Source organism: Lotus japonicus, chromosome 5, assembly GCF_012489685.1.
Source record: "Lotus japonicus ecotype B-129 chromosome 5, LjGifu_v1.2".
In the NCBI taxonomy this organism is placed as follows: domain Eukaryota; kingdom Viridiplantae; phylum Streptophyta; class Magnoliopsida; order Fabales; family Fabaceae; genus Lotus; species Lotus japonicus.
In genome coordinates this window covers 5,027,183-5,045,854 of record NC_080045.1, presented here as the reverse complement: position 1 = coordinate 5,045,854, position 18,672 = coordinate 5,027,183, and the positions used below count along the sequence as shown (strand labels likewise).

Sequence of the window (18,672 nt, the reverse complement as noted above, 5' to 3'; positions counted from 1 at the left end):
ATTTCAGCTTGTTGTTGGCGGTCTCAGCATCAGTTTTAGCCCGTTCATAGGCTGTCTTGTAATCAGCTGCCTTCTTCTCAAAACGGTTTTTGGCTGAGATCAACTCTTTCACACACTGAGCCATTCCCGCTACAGTACTGGCGGCAGACAGTGCGTGATGGATCGCCATGGAAGCAATGTTGGGGGGACCCTGACCGGAAATGTCCTTGTGAATCCGGTTGTCAAAAGTACGGGTCATGAATTCCAGCCCATTGAAGTGAGGATCCGACAAGCTCAGCAAGGGGGGAGGAGCTTCGCCACCAATGGCTGAACTAGGCCCAGCTTGGCCAAATGGAGTTGATGGGCGGTTGATCAGCGTGCTTGAATCTTGTTGAGGGGGCGGGACATTGTCATGTCCCTTCTTTTTCTCAGCGGGACGACTTTTTGAATCAAGAGTTGATTGGTGGAGAGGCTTACCACCAGCAGCACCTGAAGTTTTTTGACGTTTAGGGTCCCTGACGTTGTCAGAACCCGAGGTACCTTCATTCTTCTTCTTCTGCTCAGTTTCGGCGGCCCTCTTTTTCGCCGCCGCAGCAGACTGGGCGAGGTACTCCTTCATCTTGAGTGGGTTCGCGTCAACCTTGCCTTTTCCCATCGTAGCTGTACGGAAAACATCAATTAGACGAGATACATGAACAAAAAGAAAAAGAAGTTACGTACAAAGATTATAAACTTACTAAAAAATTGATTTAAAGTGCCGGATTTCGACGCCTCAATCAAGTCGTGACCGGAAATTACTGGTAGTGTGCGGAGGTAATCGGCGACGCCTTGTTCAGATTCATCCAAGGCGTCGTATGAAACAGATATTTTTCGGCGAGGGTTCTTTGTCCAGTAAAAAGGGAAGAGGGGGTTATTGTCAGAATCTCGGAACAAGTTCTTTATTTCGGGCGACTCCACAACTTTAAAGTATTTCTTCTGCCATACTTTGTAATGGCTTTTAAGGGCGGTAAACCGACTCATGTTCTTACGGGCTAATAGTGGAACCCATTTCACAGAAGTAGGTTTAGTGGTGACTGATTTATAGAAAAGGAAGAACAAGGGATAGGTTGGAGTGAAACTCAAGTGTTCACAAAGAATTTCAAAGCAGCGGAGGAAACCCCAGGCGTTGGGCTGGAGTTGGCAAGGCGCCACATTCAGAAAAGAAAGAACGTGACATATAAACGGCGAGAAAGGAAGTTTAATGTTTAAATCTAAGAAGAAGTAGCCATAAACAAAGAAAAAATCGGGCGATCCATCGTCTGGTTCTTTACGCAACAGAACACAGTCATCTTCGCCACATGGGAGGACATTCAACAGATGATCTTCATTATTCGAGGTGGCGGGATCTATCTTCGTGAACCCTTGAGCAGAAATTCGAAGCGAACTAATGCTCCCAACGCTGCTCCAGATAGAATGCAACAGACATTTATCTTCAACTAAATGCACGTCAGAGCGCCATTCAGGTGAAGACAAATCTCCGTTAGAGGAGAGAATTGAGTCTACAGAGCCGGCGGGACCGGAATCATCATGGGTAGAAGGCGAGGAATGAATTTCAATTATAGAAGGGGCGACAACTTCCTCCTCCGTGGAGGGTGAAGAAAGTTCTAGGGAAGAAAGGCTAGCGTTTGGTAAAGACATGCGAGGCAGTTTCATAAAAAGAAGATGAACAGAGTTAAAAGTAAAAAGAAGATGAACAGAGTTAAAAGAAGAAAGAAGATGAACAGAGTCAGAAAAAAGAAGTAAACGAAGAGTCTCAAGAAAGAGAAAAACTAACCAGAGGGAGAAACGTGAATTTGAGAAAGGAGAACGTCGGCGATAGGGGAGCACCGCGCAATGACGACGGCCGGAGGAAGAAAAGGTTCACCGGAGTTCAAAGAAGAGAATGAAAGCTGCGGTGAAAAGGGTTTTCAGAGCAAAAGTGAAAAATGAAAAGTGAAAAGGGGATTTTATAGAGAGAAAGGAAGAGAGAGAATGAGTGGGGGAAGATCGTGGGATCGTGGGATTTGAAATTCGAAAAGTTAGGAAGCGAAAAGACATTACTCCTCGAGACGCGCAACTGAAGATTGCATTTATAACAAATGATGACGAAATCCCGGAAAATAAGGATACGTGCGTCAGTTGAAAAGACGTGGTTGACGGTTATGATTAATGGCGACATATCTTTGAAACGGCAACAAAGGTGGCGAAGCGTGAAAATGGCGATGTAACAACGAAGGTAAAATGGCGATGAACGAATAAACAATGGAGGCGAACTACTAGGTAACATGATGAAGACATTTCAACTCTTTACTCGAGTCTCATGTCTTGGGGGCATGTGGACTGGGCGGGACATAAAGAAGATTATGTCCCGCCCAAAATGAACAATAAACCATTGACGATAGCCAAGGCGGGAAAGGCAACATGACGAGCTTCATTGCCCTCCCTTAGGTGATGGACCCACAAGCCAGCTGGAAGATTCCTTTGGATTTGTCTTATGTGTACGGGGATTTGGGCCCTGATTGTCAGGCCCAAATATAGGAAAGATCCATATCATGACCACCCCCTCTATAAAAGGGGAGGTCATCCACTTGTACGAGACCAACTTTTTCAGCATTAATGAGAATATTCCTTTTATGGTAGTTTTGCTATTTTAGTGCTCTGCTAGGGTTTACTTTTTGTCTTTCTCTTACATAAGCTTGCCCTAGTACAGAACACTCACTATTTCTTTTTCTTCCTTCACGTTTTCTTTCTTTCTTCAGCAGACCCATTTCTGCTCTTTCTTCCTTTCTTCTCCTTTTCTTCTTCTTTTCTTTCTTTGTTACCTACTTTATCTCCTTCTTTTATTTGCTGCAACAACTCCCCACCGTTCCTCTTTCTCTTTTGATCAGCATCTCCACATCCTTTTCTTCTCCATGGACAACCAGTCCATGAGCCACCACCTCTACTCTCCCTCTTGCAACCGCTGATCACACCATCACTATCACCATGATTCTTCTCCTTTCTAACTTGCAGCAACAAACATGGCACCACCACCAATATGAAAGCCACACACACCCCTTCTCATCACATATTTGCTCCATCTTCTAACCACCACCGTTCCTTGCTCTCCATGGAGCCTAACAATCCACCATCTTTGTTCTCCTTCTTCTGGTTTTGAATGGAGACCCCCATGAAAGGACCCAAGCACCACCACCGTGAGCTCCACCACGCAGAGGACGCCACCGGCACATCATCTTCTCATTTTCCTTGGTAAAAGCCTTAATTTCTTGATTAGTATGTTTGTATATTTGATTTCTAAATTTATCTGGGGTTTAGATGAATCAAAATGGTTTGAGATAGTGTTATGGTGCTGAGAACATGTTGGAAATTTCAAAACCACGTTCTGTTATGAAGTCCGTCACAAACATCAGTTTTTCCGTCACAAAGCTCTGTTTTTCCGTCACTAACAGAACCTGCAGGGGACAATTCCCTGTTTCGGTTCTCCAACTTGAAAATTGCATAACTCTCTCATCTTTTATCCGTTTTAGGTGTATGACCACTTTTTAGAAAGCCCCAAGAGTCTACTTTAATATAAAACATATTTGAAACTCTTTCTACTGCTAATTGGCTGAAGAAAATATATATTTCTAATGTAATATGTTTTACTAATCTCTTTACGAAGGTTGAGTGGTTGAGTAGAGTTTTATGTTAATGTATTAAGTTTTCTAAAAAGTTGTTTCCTTTGAGTTAAGTGGTTTTGGGGGTTTTAAGGATTTTGTTTTAAGCCTTAATGTGCTTGAAAAGCTTTTGCGAAAACTCACATAAAACTGTTGTTGTTTTCAAAAGTAGTAGCCGCTGTTCTGTTAAAATCGTATGTTTCGGTTAATATTTTCGAACTGTGTTCTTCATAAAAGTTGTAGCTTTTTCTGTGAGCAAACTTTTGACACTGGTTTCGTTTCGTTTCGATTTGTCTAGCTCAAGTTATACGCATTTTGGTGAGCACGGGTTAAGCTGTCCCGTTTCTCACGAACTGCTGTAGTATTCGATTTTTCCTGAATTTTTTACTTTGAATTTAGACTTGAAAATTTATGAGGATTTACAAAACCTGTAGATGAAGCCAGGATAAAAATATTAGATTTTTCGGAGGTCATTTGACGTATTTAACAATTAGCTAAAGTTGCTGTACAGTTTATAATCGTTTGACAAAATTAGTTATTTCAAGTGAAAAGAATTGCTTTGGGAAAAAGATGAGAAAACCTTTTATTTTAATCGATATTGCAATGCTTTGGAGTAGGAAGACATATTTTTAAACTTACTTACGTACGTTGTTTATCCGTTTATGAAAATAGAGAACGTTTGAGTTCACACACATTTATTCGTTAAAAAGCGATTGCGAAAAGTTTTGAAAGTCGAACAAGTTGTCGGAGTGTTTGGGAATAAGCGTATTGATACTATCTCGCTAGTCGATGGATGCTTAGGAATAACAAGATTGGATAGAGTTAGAGCAATTAAGTTTGGATTTCCGAGTGAGGAATTAGACTCCGAAAGGTATTAATTAGAATGGATTAACTTATGATTGCAATCTTGATGTTGGAAGATGACTTAGGATTGAATCTTGAATTCCAAGAAGTCTATGAGCTTTACTATAAATACTTGGTTCTAGAAGGTCTAGATTTGAAACTTTGGAAGTTCAAGGACTTAAAAGTGATTAAGGGATTGATTGAGGACTAGAAGTTATTTCTTAGAGATTGATGACTTATCTATAAGTTGGGATTTTTGTAGAACCAAAGTGGAGTTTCGAAGAGACTAGGGTTGTGTGTCTAATGAGATATCGCGAGTTTAAGTTTAAGAGAAATGATTCGATCGTTTTGAAGGAGCTTATGAGTCATGAATAAGTACATAATCATTAGATAAGAAGAGTTGGTTGCCTTGGAAGTTAACTATGGTTTATGGATTACTTGATAAGAGTTAGTGGTTTTGATAAGAATTGATAATGATACAACGTTGGCTTGAGGAATAGATCGTGAGAGCGAGTTGAGACATTAAGTTGTTGTAGGTGACTTGATAAGTAAGTATTGAGGATAAAGAGGATTATGGAATAGAAAACGGGAAGAGATTACTTAAGGAGGATGATAGGAGTAAGCTATTGCAGATGCTGTGTTAATTGCTTTAACGGGAAGTGGTGTGTAGTATTGCGAAAATACCTCAATGAGTATCCTATTAGAGACTGAGATCTCTAAGGAAAATGAGAGGAGTAAGTACTAGTAATGTGTACTTATCTATTTTGACAAGCATATGAGTATTTGGTTTTAAAGTTGATTTACTAAGTCATAAGATTTTGAAGCTTTGTTATTGCTTTGTTGTCATTATGATGACTTATCTTAATTTCTGAGGTTGATCTTGATGGTTTATAACCATTAAGGAGATTGAGTTTAACTTGTGATTTCTTCGAGTCAATTGCTTGAGAGTGTAGCTTTAGACTTGGAAAGTAGGTAGCTCAATTAGTGATTATGTTATGTGTACTTATGAAGGGTATGAATAACGGAAGCGCTTGACGAAGAAGCCAAAGAACAGACGGAAGTGAGCCAACACGGGAAAGCAAAGATATGACTGGATTTGATTTGAGTCGCAACTTAGTAAGGAAAGCGCCTAAGGTTAGGGCAACTTACATATTAGCTATGACTGCATGATAGGCGTCGATAAATTCGACTTATGCTTTATCTGATGTTGTTTTTGATGATGAGTTGATGTTATGATGCTTTTCCATACTTGTGATGTTGTGCTTTTGTTGGATTGAGCGTTTTGACGCAATTTCGGAGTGGAGATTCATTGATCTGGTGATCTTTGATATTTCGGGTTGGATGAACAACCCTAGGCAAGTCCAAATGTGGGGTTTGAGACTTAGCCATATGTTGGAATTCTTAGACTTTCCCCGGGAAATGTATTTTGGGTGGTTGATCTTTGAAAACTTAGAATGATAGAGCTTTGAAAAACTAAAGACTTGGGAAACTTAGACTTTGAGAAATAAACTCATAACTTGACTAATTCGAATTGAAACAATTTTTATTAACGTTTAAGCATAGGAGAACTGAAGGGGAAAATATTTACGAAAGACGGGGAAAAGTCGACTTTGTTGTGGGTTTGGAGAGTTATTGGAATCGGGAAAGCCACTGAGGTGAGCTATGGTGATGATTGAAAGTCACCGAGTACTCTAGTACTCTTGGGAGTGTTGTTCGAGTCGTGTTGTATTGACCGGCACAGGCTCTGGGCTTTGTTTGTGGGTTTTGTGGTGGGAGTTGTGTTGTATTGACCGACACTAACTCCGAGTCGTGTTGTATTGACCGACACTGACTCTGGCTTTGATTTTGGGTTATCTTGTTGTTGGAGCCGTGTTGTATTGACCGACACTTAGTGCTCTTGTTGTTTGGGCTGTGTTGTATTGACCGACACTAGACCCTTGTGTATTCTTGTTGGTGGAGTGGTGTTGTATTGACCGACACTTACTCCGAGTTGTGTTGTATTGACCGACACTAACTCTTGGGTTTGTTGTGAGTTTGGGTTTTGAGCTAAACACTTACGTGGTAAGGACGATTCGTTGTTTGGCTAACCATATTGCATCAATCGGGTGAATAACGGGAATGGTTCACCTGTGCATCTCATGGTGAATAACGGGAATGGTTCACCCTGCATTAATGATGAATAACGGGAATGGTTCATCATATGGTGAATAACGGGAATGGTTCACCAAGGATGAATAACGGGAATGGTTCATCCAGGATGAATAACGGGAATGGTTCATCCATAGTGAAGAACGGGAATGCTTCACTTGTGGCGAACGGGAACGCGTCACAAATCCGGATCATGATTGCATATCACACATACATTCATTCTGACTTGAACTGTGTGCTGTTTGATTATTGAAGCATTGTTAGAGCCATAACATGCTAGGATTGTTTATATATATGTATATATGAACATATATCTATACCCCATATCACATGTTGAGTGTATATCTACTTATTTCTGTGAGTTGACCCTAGCGCCTTGGCTTTGTTTGTATGTTTGTGTTTGGGCGGTCGGCTTAAACCAATAACGGTAAGCTTTTCTACCCAAAGGCTCTAGCCCTACACCCGACTCTATTCTTCGAGTCTTCTATAGATCTTCCAAGTGGAGTAGCATCTGCTCACATCACCTCCTTTCGTCGTCTGGCAGCAGGTTCGGGTAGGTTTCGGTGCATTGCTTTCCTATGGTTACTCAGTGTGGAAATCATAGGGAGTATATCGGATTTATGGAGTCATTGCATAGTGAGTCCGTTGTTGGATCTTAGTTTATTTGTCATGTACTCTATGCTGTGCCTTGATCGAGGCCAGATGTAAATTATTTACGGTTGGGAGTATGCATTACATATTTTAGAAACACTTCGAAAAGGAAAAAAAAATAAATACTCACATTTATAAATCCCTTTTGGAAAAGATTGCATAATTACTTTAACATGTTACTACCGTGGCACCCGAAAATCGGGGTGTTACAAGCTCCTCCAAGCGAAGGGTGGAAGGAAATGGGAGGTGGGTCTCAAAGTTCTGGCTCGTATTCTTGTTCACAGAGGAGGAAGGGAGGTCCGATTTGCGATTGTGGTTTTCAGGCTCCACTAGTTACATCCTGGACTGGTGATAACCCTGGGCGAAAATTTTACGGATGTGGACTGTTCAAGGTTTGTGTTCTTACCCATTGTCTTCTCCTTGCTCTCATATATCTGTTATCTGCTCTCTTATGTGCTCTATTTTTCTGTATTTGCAGATACATGGCAAGAGAGTCTGCAGATTCTTTGTTTGGTATGATGAATATCATGGACTAGTAAAATGTGATAGGTTTGATGAAGAAATTGCAAGGGAGAAGAAAATTATTGGTACACTGTTGAGGAAGATTGATGATATGAAGAAGAAGGAAAGGTTGTTGGAGATTTCTTTGGGGACTTGTATGGTTTAGATGATTCTGTTGGTGTTTGCTTATGTAAACAAATAGGGGGATAGTTGGTGTTGGGCTATGTAATTTGTTGTAGTTGTTATGTTGTTATGTATGAAATTGAGATTTTGATGCAATGTAAACCTGTGGTATTTCATGAATGAATTAGAGACCTGTGGTATTTTAGCCATCTCTTTATGATGCAAAGTAAACCTGTGGTATTTTGATGCAAGGCCTTCATTTGTCATGCAACACACAAAGTAACTTTGGCACTTAGGCCTTCAATTGTCATGAAGCAAAACACAAAGTAACACACAAAATTACTGCACTGATTCAACAAAATAACAGTGGCACTTTGGCCTTCATTTGTCATCAAACACCCACAGTAGAGTACACAATTGGCACTTAGGCCTTAACAACATTACAGAAACCATAAAAAGAGTCACATTGCTCAATTGACACTTAGGCCTAAACCACATTACAGAAACATTAAAAAGAGTCACATTGCTCAATTATCACTTAAGCCTAAAACACATTACACATTTTGAAGCCTAAAACACATTACTACTTTGATCCACTAACTTCTCCAAGCTTCCTCTTCTTTCCTCCCTTAGCATTTTGTCCCTGTTTCCCTTTGGCTGGCTGTTTCACTTTCCCTTTCCCTTTAGCTTTGTCAGCCTCATTTGATCCAGCTTGATTACTTTGAGCCTGTGGAGCCTGAGATTATGGAGCCTGTGGAGCCTGAGATTGGCTAAGAGGAGGACCACCCTTGGTCTAGCTCACAGGAGGTGCATCCTGAGTTGCATTTTGAGTAGTTTGCACATCCCTCTGCTCAGGTTGCAGTATTGTAGGGTTATCCTGCAAAATTAGAGAACATCCATGAGAACAATAATATTACATACAGGAACAGATATATGACCTTATTCCCTCCAACAGGAATCTCTCTGTCAGCTAGGTCCTTGGCCTTGCAAGTTCTTACATTGTGCCCTTGTCCTCCACATCTTCTACATTTTAGTGCAGAACATCATTTCTTCAACTTTGTAGGGTTCTTCTTCTCATCATTTGCCTTGTTTCTAGCCTTCTTTGGCCTCCCAGGAGCTCTTCTTACAAAAGGAGGGTTCAGGGGTGGTGCAGGATCTTCTAGCCATAACTTAGGCCCATTATTGGGCTGGATTAGATAAGAATATATTTCTAGGAAAGTTGATTTCCTGTGATTTTTTCAGAACAACAATTAGAACTACAAATTGGAATTTATTAAGAACAATTATAACAACATTTAGAACTACAAATTGAAACTGACCTGTAGCTTGGATCCACATAATTCTCAGGGTTCCGGCGTGCAAACCACATACATGCAATGGAATGTGAGCAAGGAATGCATGTTAACTGGCATTTCCTGCTGGCACATGTCCTTTCTTCCAGGTCTACAACATAAGAATCAGAATCTCTCTTCACTTGGAAGTGTCTGAAATTGTCAGAACCATTCCAATTTGCTATGCATTTGTCAGCTGCTTGCTTGGAGAATTCCAACCTTTGCTGAATCAGTGGGCATATGATTGAAGTCTTCAATCTCAACATCAATTGTCTCTACTTAACAATCCTATTGTTGATGTAAAACTTCAGCCCCTCTAGCAGAGAAATGATGGGCTTGTCCCTATGCTCCAACACCACCATATTAAATGCCTCGCACATATTGTTGACCTGCAAATCACATCTTATGCCTGTGCTATAGGCTGATCTTGCCCACTGCTTTGCTGGCAGCCTCATCATGTCACTGTAAGCCTCTTCACTAAATGCCTTCATCAATTCCATTTCTTTCTTCCACTCCTGCACTGTGCTTACCATAGATATGCTTCACACATATTCTGTGGTCAACATCAGGAATGAGCTCCTGCAGAGTAGGAACTAAACCCTACAAATAAAAATCATTCCAAATGTCAGAACATAATTTAAATAAGTACAAAGCATAAATTGGATGATTAGGTTTTACTTTCTGCTGATCAGAGATAAAAGCCCACTTTTTCTTCTTAATTTGGTCTAGATCCTCCAACAACAAACTCACAAACCAGTTCCAAGAGTCCTTAGTTTCCGCCTCCACCACAGCCTAGCATATTGGAAACATTTGATTGTTTCCATCCTTCCCTACAGCTGCTAGGAGCTTCCATCCATAAGTGCCTTTCAAAAAACATCCATCTAGACCAATTAGTGGTCTACATGTGTTTGCAAATGCCTGTTTTGTTGCAGCCAAACAAACATATATTCTCATGAACACTAGCCCTTTAGGTCCCTCCTCACTCTTGATGATTACAGTGCTGCCAGGATTGCTTCTCAGCAGTTCATGAGCATAATTTCTCAAGTGACTATACTGGTCAGTGCATGCACCCTGAATCATCTCTATAGCCTTGACTTTTGCCCTGTAAGCTTTCCACCACCCCAAATGTATACCCCACCTACTTCTTGCTTCTTCAATTAATCCAGGTATGCTCAAGTTAGGACTGTGCCTGAGAAGAGGCATGAACTTCCTAGCCATAAAAATAGTCTTAGCCTGCCTGTTTGATGCAGAACTGGAACAAAATTAAAACCACAATACAAATGTCAAAACAAAATTTAAATAAGTACAAAACATAAATTGGAAGATTAGGTTTTACCTGCAGCAATTGTGAGTAGCCTCATATGTGACAAGTAGGAAGTAGTGCCTGCTATTTGTTTTCCTGATTCTCAAATTAAATGGGCAGCCTTTGACACAATTAACAACCACCCTCTTCTTGTCATTCTTTACTATTTTCAGATCTTTCTTAAGTTGCAGAGCAAATTCCTTAACAGCATGAATAAAAATATCCTTACTGTCAAATATCTGACCAAGGACAAAGTTCACACTATCACTATCTTCTGCAAGCCTAAACCTGGGGTATCTCCTTGCCTTTCCCTCTCCTCCTTCAGATGGACTCTCTAAATCATCAGAATCCTCATATTCATCTTCAAAATCTGAGTATGTTGCTCCTTGATCATTAGTGTCTACAGGTAATGAAAGTTCATACAGATCAGGTGGTGGAGCATCATGAGGTATATCAACAAGGGACTCATGAGGCAAGACTGTGGTCCAATCCCAGTTTTTCTCATAGTCACTATCATCTAGTGACACCACTGAGGAATCATCACTGTTAGGGTGATATGACTCATCATCTCCCTCTTCTCCCACCACTTGGTTATCCTTCTCAACCTGTTTTGCCACTACCTTGTCCTTCTCAACCTGTTCTGCCACTACCTTCTCAGCCTCTTCTTCCACTAACTTTTCCTTCTCAGCCTCTTCTACCACTAACTTGTCCTTACCAACCTCTTCTTCCACCACCCTCTCCTTATCAGGTTCTTCTTCCACCACTTTATCCTTCTCACACTCTAGTACCACAGAAACAACCTCCTCTTGAATCACCTTATCCTTTTCCACATCCTTTTCACCCTGAATCAACTTCCCACAAATCACATCCAACCTATCAACTATTGCAACATCATCATCTGAGTCAACAACATCTAATGATATCTCATTGTCATGCTCAACAAATAAATGGACTAGATTATACCCCTTAACATCAGAGCAGAACTGGTGCACATCCTTATCAGTGATTATACGCCTATTCCCACTTGGACCTATTGCCCTAGGGTGCCTGTACCATAAAGCTTTAAAAGCCTTATACCCTAATCTAAATACCTACTTACCCATCTCAATAGAAGATATTACATCTGTGTCCCAGTCAACCAATTGTTCTATAGAACCACCATGATATTCAAATCTGGGTTCAAAGGTCAATTTCCCACCATGATGCAGCAGTATTCTTATACTATTAGACACTAAGGAGATGGACAAAACAAAGGACAATATTGATTTAATTCAACTACCCATTCAACATGACATAAAGATAATGGGAAGAATAAAAAATCTTACCTTCGCACATGGGTAGAGGGCAAAGGAACAGCATCCAGAGAAAGTTCACATTCTGGGACCACACCACTTGCTTCTTCCATGTCACAGTCCACGTTCTTCTCAATCACTTTCCTCGGGGTCCCCTTCTTGGGTCCATTGCTGTTTGTCGCCGCTGCTATCTTCGTCGGGGTGCTCTTCTTCATTGTTTCCTTCTTCGTAGGCGTCATCTTCTTCACCTTCTTCGTCGGCGTCGTCTTCTTCGTCGTCATCGTCTTCGCCCTCCTTCGTTTTTCTGTGAGCTGCAATTTTGATCCCTTAGGTTATGAAATTAAAAACCCTAATTTTGACCTGATTACCCCTTTTAGATCAGGTGAGAAGCACATGTGTGTCCAGTCATCACTCTCTCACATTAGATTTCTGACAGAAAGCTAATGGAAGATCAAAAATGCAACTGTGTGTATAGTTGGGGGACGAGTTTTGCTAATTTTGAAGTTTAGGGATGATTTTCGCAAGAAGGCAATAGTTGGGGGACCAAAAGTGCAATTAAACCTATTTTTAATTATGTCTTGCTGCTCTTCCGGAGCTATCATATCCTCGTTTATGTCATCTTGGTTCTTATCTCCTTTTCTTTTTCGAGGATTTTTATCTTTGGAACCTGCAGGTCTGCCACGCTTCAGGCGTGCGACAGATTTATTTGCAACATTAGATTGTCCAACAGGGACATCAATCTTTAATGGAGCATTAGTTGCTGGTACATATGACTTACTCACTCTTTTTGGATCAGAAAATGCGTCTGGCAATTGGTTAGCCAAATTTTGCAAATGAATTATCTTTTCAACTTCTAGTTCACATTGTTTTGATCGAGGATCAAAATGAGATAATGATAATTCATTCCATCTAATTTCCTTTCCCAACTGCATATTCTCTCCCCCTAATATAGGGAACTCTGATTCGTCAAAATGACAATCAGCAAATCGAGCAGTAAATAGATCTCCCGTTAAGGGTTCAATATATTTTATAATAGAAGAAGATTCATACCCAACATATATCCCTAATCTTCTTTGAGGGCTCATCTTTGTGTGTTGTGGTGGAGAAATTGGGACATATACCGCACATCCAAAAGTTCTTAGATAAGAAATATTAGGTTCTTGACCATGAACCATTTGCATTGGAGAGTTTTTATGATAGCTCGTTGGTCTGATGCGAATTAATGTCGCAGCATGTAATATTGCATGTCCCCAAGAAGAGGTTGGAAGTTTTGACCTCATAATTAATGGCCTTACGATTAATTGTAAACGTTTAATAAACGATTCTGCAAGTCCATTTTGTGTATGAACATGTGCTACGGGATGTTCAACATCAATTCCAATTGACATGCAGTAGTCATTAAAAGTTTGAGATGTGAATTCACCAGCATTATCAAGGCGTATTTTCTTGATTGGATAATTAGGGAAATGTGCTCGCAATCTAATCAATTGGGCAAGTAATCTAGCAAATGCCAAGTTGCGAGATGATAATAAAGATACATGTGACCATCTTGTTGATGCGTCAACTAAAACCATAAAATATCTGAATGGTCCACATGGTGGGTGTATTGGCCCACAAATATCGCCTTGTATCCGTTCTAAAAATAGAAGTGATTCACTCCCAACTTTTGTTGGTGATGGTCGAATAATCAATTTCCCGTGGGAACTAGCAGGACATGTGAATTTATTGGTTTGAAGAATCTTCTGGCTCTTGAATGGATGCCCACATGAATTTTCAATTATTTTTCTCATCATAATGGAACCGGGATGGCCTAACCGGTCATGCCAAATAGAAAAATCTGTAAACTTCTGGTTTACAATAGCATTTGTTTCATTTATACTAATTCTGGTATAGTATAAACCAGTGGAGAATGCATGTAATTTTTCAAGTATGCATTTTCTCCCTGATATCACTCTTGTGATACAAAGATATTCCACATTTTCTACAGTCATGGTCTCAATGTGGTATCCATTTTGACGTATATCTTTGAAACTTAATAAGTTTTTATGAGATTTAGAGGAATATAATGCATTCTCAATAATCAATTGTGTTCCTCTAGGAAATAATATTTGGGCTCTTCCGGAGCCTTCAATCATTTTTGCATTGTCAGATATAGTACGAACATTTACTTCTTGCATCACCAAAGAAGAAGAAAAATAATTTATCCTTGAGTATCGTGTGCGTGGTTGAACAATCAGCGAGACAAACATTTTCGCCATTAAAATCAATATTCATAGCTCAACAAAATTTCAAAAAAATATTATTATATTTTGAGCATCAAAATTTCTAGTGCATTTCAATGCTTGCACTCTTTCTTTTGGAATCGTAGACTTTTTCTTTTGGATTTAGAAATGAATCTTCAGGATTCAAAATTACTATAGTCTACAGTTCTTCGGGACTCGTAGACTTTTTCTTTTGGATTTAGAAATGAATCTTAAGGATTCAAAATTACTATAGTCTACAGTTCTTTTGGACTCGTAGACTATGAATCTTCAGGATTCAAAAAGAACTGCAGTGCAATTTCTCTAGACACATGAGATATCAATATAATAAAATAAAATAAAATAAAATAAAAGAATAATTAATTGGACTTTAAACAAAAAAGAAAAATGATAATAATGAAACAGCAATTGAATCAAAAAAAGAAATGTAAATACTAAAGACACAATGACAAATTAATAGGTATTCTCACACTCAAAATTGATAACGTGTTAAGAAAATAGTAGAAGGGAGAGGGGAGAAGAGAGGAGCAAGAGTAAAACAAGGAATATTGTGTGGAATGAGGTGTGTGATGCTTGGTGCATCATCATCTTATTTATAGCATTAGGGAGACAAAGACATATGGGCTTGACCCATTGACCCATGTGGTCATCTATTTACAACAATAACTTGTTTATTCAAATTTAGAAAAAAAGGACAAAGGAGTGTCGCCTACACGCAAAGAAATATACATTAATACTCGAACTCGTAAAGATGGGATAATTGTCAATGAAAAGGCTGCAAGAGTAGTTGTAAGATTTACTTTGTTTCTGTTTTCTTTTAACTTTTTTGCATACTTGACTTTAATTTTTTGTTGACATATCTATGATTTACATTCATGTACAAAGAGTGATGATTTTATCTTGTTTGTTGGCATTTCTATGATTTTTAGCAAGAGTTAAAGAAACACACTGATGCTGGAACATCTCAATCTACTCAAAACACACAAAGGTCATCTTGGAAGGATGACATATTCTCTAAAGTTCAAGGAGTTGATAAAAGAGGGCGTGTTCGCTGCATGGGCAAGATGCCAAAGTGTAAAAAATCAAAGGTTTCCTTATCTCAGCATGAAGAGCTAAGTCATCGAGTGATATATCTGGAAAACTTGTTGACCAGTTTTGTGTCAGTAGTCCAAAATCGTTTACCTGGGGAAGATTACAATGAGATTGCTAGACAGATGACTTTCCGACTTGCATGCTCTTTTCTCTACACTAATAATATTTCTCGAACATGTTGATTATTTTATACAAAGATCATATGGAATATGTATAAAAGTGACAGAGGTATCTTTGAAGACATTTTTTCATATTTGCTCTGATATTGAACTCACTTTTCTAGCATTATATTGTAATACATGATGAGCCTTGGTTATTTTCATCGAAGCTAAGTAATTTGTTCTCATGTTCTCGTAAGGTGTTTAGTTCTTATTTAGTCTATATAGATTATAGTCTCTAAGTTGTATTCTTTTACTTTTAATAGGTTGCAGATGCTTTGAGTGCCCGTGACCATTTGAATTCTCCAAGGTTAAGCACTAGTGAAGATAGTGAACATGGTATATATCTTCTTAGCATGTAATAAATTGTTACTAATATAAATCAACATGCATATGCTATTATTTGTTTGTAATAGCTTTGAAATACGAATTATGTTTTACTTGTTATGTTTTTATCCTTGCATTGGGTTGAAGCACACTTTGTTGATGAAGCTTTCACATATATTTAGTTATTTGATAGTATAATTTTGTTGTGCTTATTTTTATGTGATCAATTTCGAGTTTAATGTAAAGTTGTATTTATATTTTAGAAAAAAAAAGTTATATTTTGTTATTGATATGTTCTTTTTTATACTTGCAGATGAAGATTATTAGGAAGCTACTTTGCTTTTCGGATTATGAAGATTAAACATGCATATGATTTTGTGATACCTTAAAAATTTATAATTAAGTTGAGATTATGTCTTATGAATTGTTTGGATTGAGAAACTACTTTAGGTGCAAACTTTATATAACTTTGGTACTTTTAGGCGGTGATGTTCCATTTTGTTGTGTTGTGATGTTTCCAAGACAATGATAATTTTTATGTGTCCTAGTTGTGTATAGAACAACCATTTTAATGTCTCACTTCATGTTATGATCTTCCAATTTTAATGTGAGATGCAATTTTAATTGTGCTTTTATCTTCAAATTTTTAATTATGATTATTGCAACTTGAAATGAGTTATTAAAATATATACAAAAACAAAAAAATTAATGGGTATTTAATTATTGATATTCAATACTGTTTCTAAACTCTATAGTAACAACACTAAAACCATGGGTATAGGAAGATTATGTATCTCTAGTATACCTTATACCGACAGTTAGTTTCCGTTGGTATATCTTAAAGTAGTATTGTAACGAAAATAGAACCGTCATTAAAGCCTATAACATCAACAATTAAACCGTCGCTATAGAGAAATTGTGAGTCTCTACTAAAGCTTATACCAATGGTAAACAAACTGTAGCTATAGCTTAAAGTATGTACTTACGGATGATTAACTGTAACTATAAGATATACCGACGAAAACATTTCGGTCGGTACAAGTTTGTGGGATATACCCACGGATCTTAACCTTTTACCAACGGTTTTCTGCCGTAGGTATATGGCAAATTTTCTTGTAGTGATTTTTTTATACAAATAACTACATACTGGTAGACTGAAGACAGTGTAAACAAGCAAGAGCGTAAGACAAACCTGGAGAAGAAGTATTCCAAGAGTTGTTGAACCAATTCTTGTAGGAAGCTCGCCTTTCTCTACAAGAAGCTACAAATATATACATATGCTGGATAAGTTACATATTCCACATTGACCGTCACATATCACACACTGATTTCATGCACAAGATTGTTTGTGTTCGGAACTGGATATATTCAATGTAAAGCACAAGGTTCCTGAGTAATTGGAGAGACTTAGCCACTCTCCCTAGTTACCAAATGATCCAAAAGATAATAATACTCACCCAAAACTTTCTATTTGTAGGCAACATGCCTCACTCACTAACCCCCCCCCCCTTCCCCCGCACTACTCTCACTAATTTAGTTTGTCTAACAGTTTGCACTAGAAGGTCTCAGGAGGTGGTTCACTAATGCTTGGCTTGTTGCCTTCCGCTATGAATTCCTCATTCACCATTCCTTATAACTTCAGATTTGAACTTTATAAGCTTAGAAATACTGTTCATTATTCTCTACCTACACCTTGATGGCAAGCATATTGTGGAAGCAGTATTAGAATTAGGTAGGTCTAACTCAACCCAAAAGCTAGCTCAAGAGTTGAGGTTTCAACTACCATTTATAAGTGCTTGATTGGCCACATTCAGTGGTGGAGACAGCATTTTCATTTCGGGGTGGCGAAGACTAAAGTGCATATAATTTCCGAAAAAATTAAATTTTCATGTGCGTAGAGAAAGCCAATAGCCAAGGTTGAATGGAAAACTCAGGGCATGGACATGGTAGAGAAAAAAGAGAGGCAAAAAGAACTCCCGAATGTTCTCTGTTAGTCTGTTACGGTGTTACCCATTTTTTAGCAATCTAAAAGGGGAGAAGATAAATACTAGCTTGTAAAAGAAGCCTTTCTAGTAGTTTTAATTATAATATAATAAAGTTGAAGTGATTGGAATTTGGAAGTTGAAACACTGAACAGAACACGTGAGCAGAAAGAGAAAGTTTTCTTTGATTGTGGGACTAAGCTAAGCCAAGAAGTAATATATATTTAGCAAGGGTAGTGTTAGATGCAATTTTATTCGGGTATTGGTAAAGAAAATTAAAATAATGAGGGGGATTGTGGCATGACTATGCCACCACCTAATTCTACCACTAGCCACATCTCTAGCCAATATGAGATTTTTAACACACCCCCTCACGCTCAGGGTTGGACATCTGGAACGTGAAATGAAACGGGTGACCCAAATATGGGAGTAGACAAATAGATCTAGGATAGGTTCTGATAACATATTAGAATTAGGTCGGTCTAACTTAACCCAAAGGCTAGCTCAAAAGTTGAGGTTTGCACTACCTTTTATAAGTGTGTTCTGGGAATGAACATTGAGGATAGGGATAGTACCTAGAGAGTGGAAAATTGTGCTAGAGAGAATGAGAATGAGAGAGAGAATGCTGAATTTCATGTGTTATTTTGTCAAATGAGCAAAAGTCCTCTACAATTGGTAACTACCTCCTATTTATAGAGTTTGGGCACTACCTATTGGACCGATTGGGCCTCCGAGGCTGAGGCCCAACTTAAGGCCAGGCCCTCGCCTCGGGGCGGGCTACACACTGGGCGTTGCCCCTCTAGGGGCTCGCCCAGTCCACTAGTCCACAAGACACCGAGCTCGAAGTATGAGAGCTAAGTGTGTCTTTTAAATGCCTTTACATGTATCCTATAGTACACTGGGATCTAAGCTGCCAACATGGCTTGAGAAAAAATAAGTAAACTACGTCTCCAACATGGCGTAAGCAAAAGGAAACAAGCATTTTTGGTCTTGGCGAACAACCCAAA

General features: G+C 38.8%; 1 long non-coding RNA gene across 1 annotated transcript; it reads left to right on the top strand.

The window, feature by feature from the left end:
* The first annotated feature begins 337 nt into the window (after window positions 1–337).
* On the top strand, window positions 338–8,128 carry LOC130720314 (uncharacterized). Its single transcript, XR_009013036.1, has 2 exons — window positions 338–7,687; window positions 7,774–8,128. It is a non-coding gene; the product is annotated as an uncharacterized LOC130720314 (long non-coding RNA).
* Window positions 8,129–18,672: the final 10,544 nt, after the last annotated feature.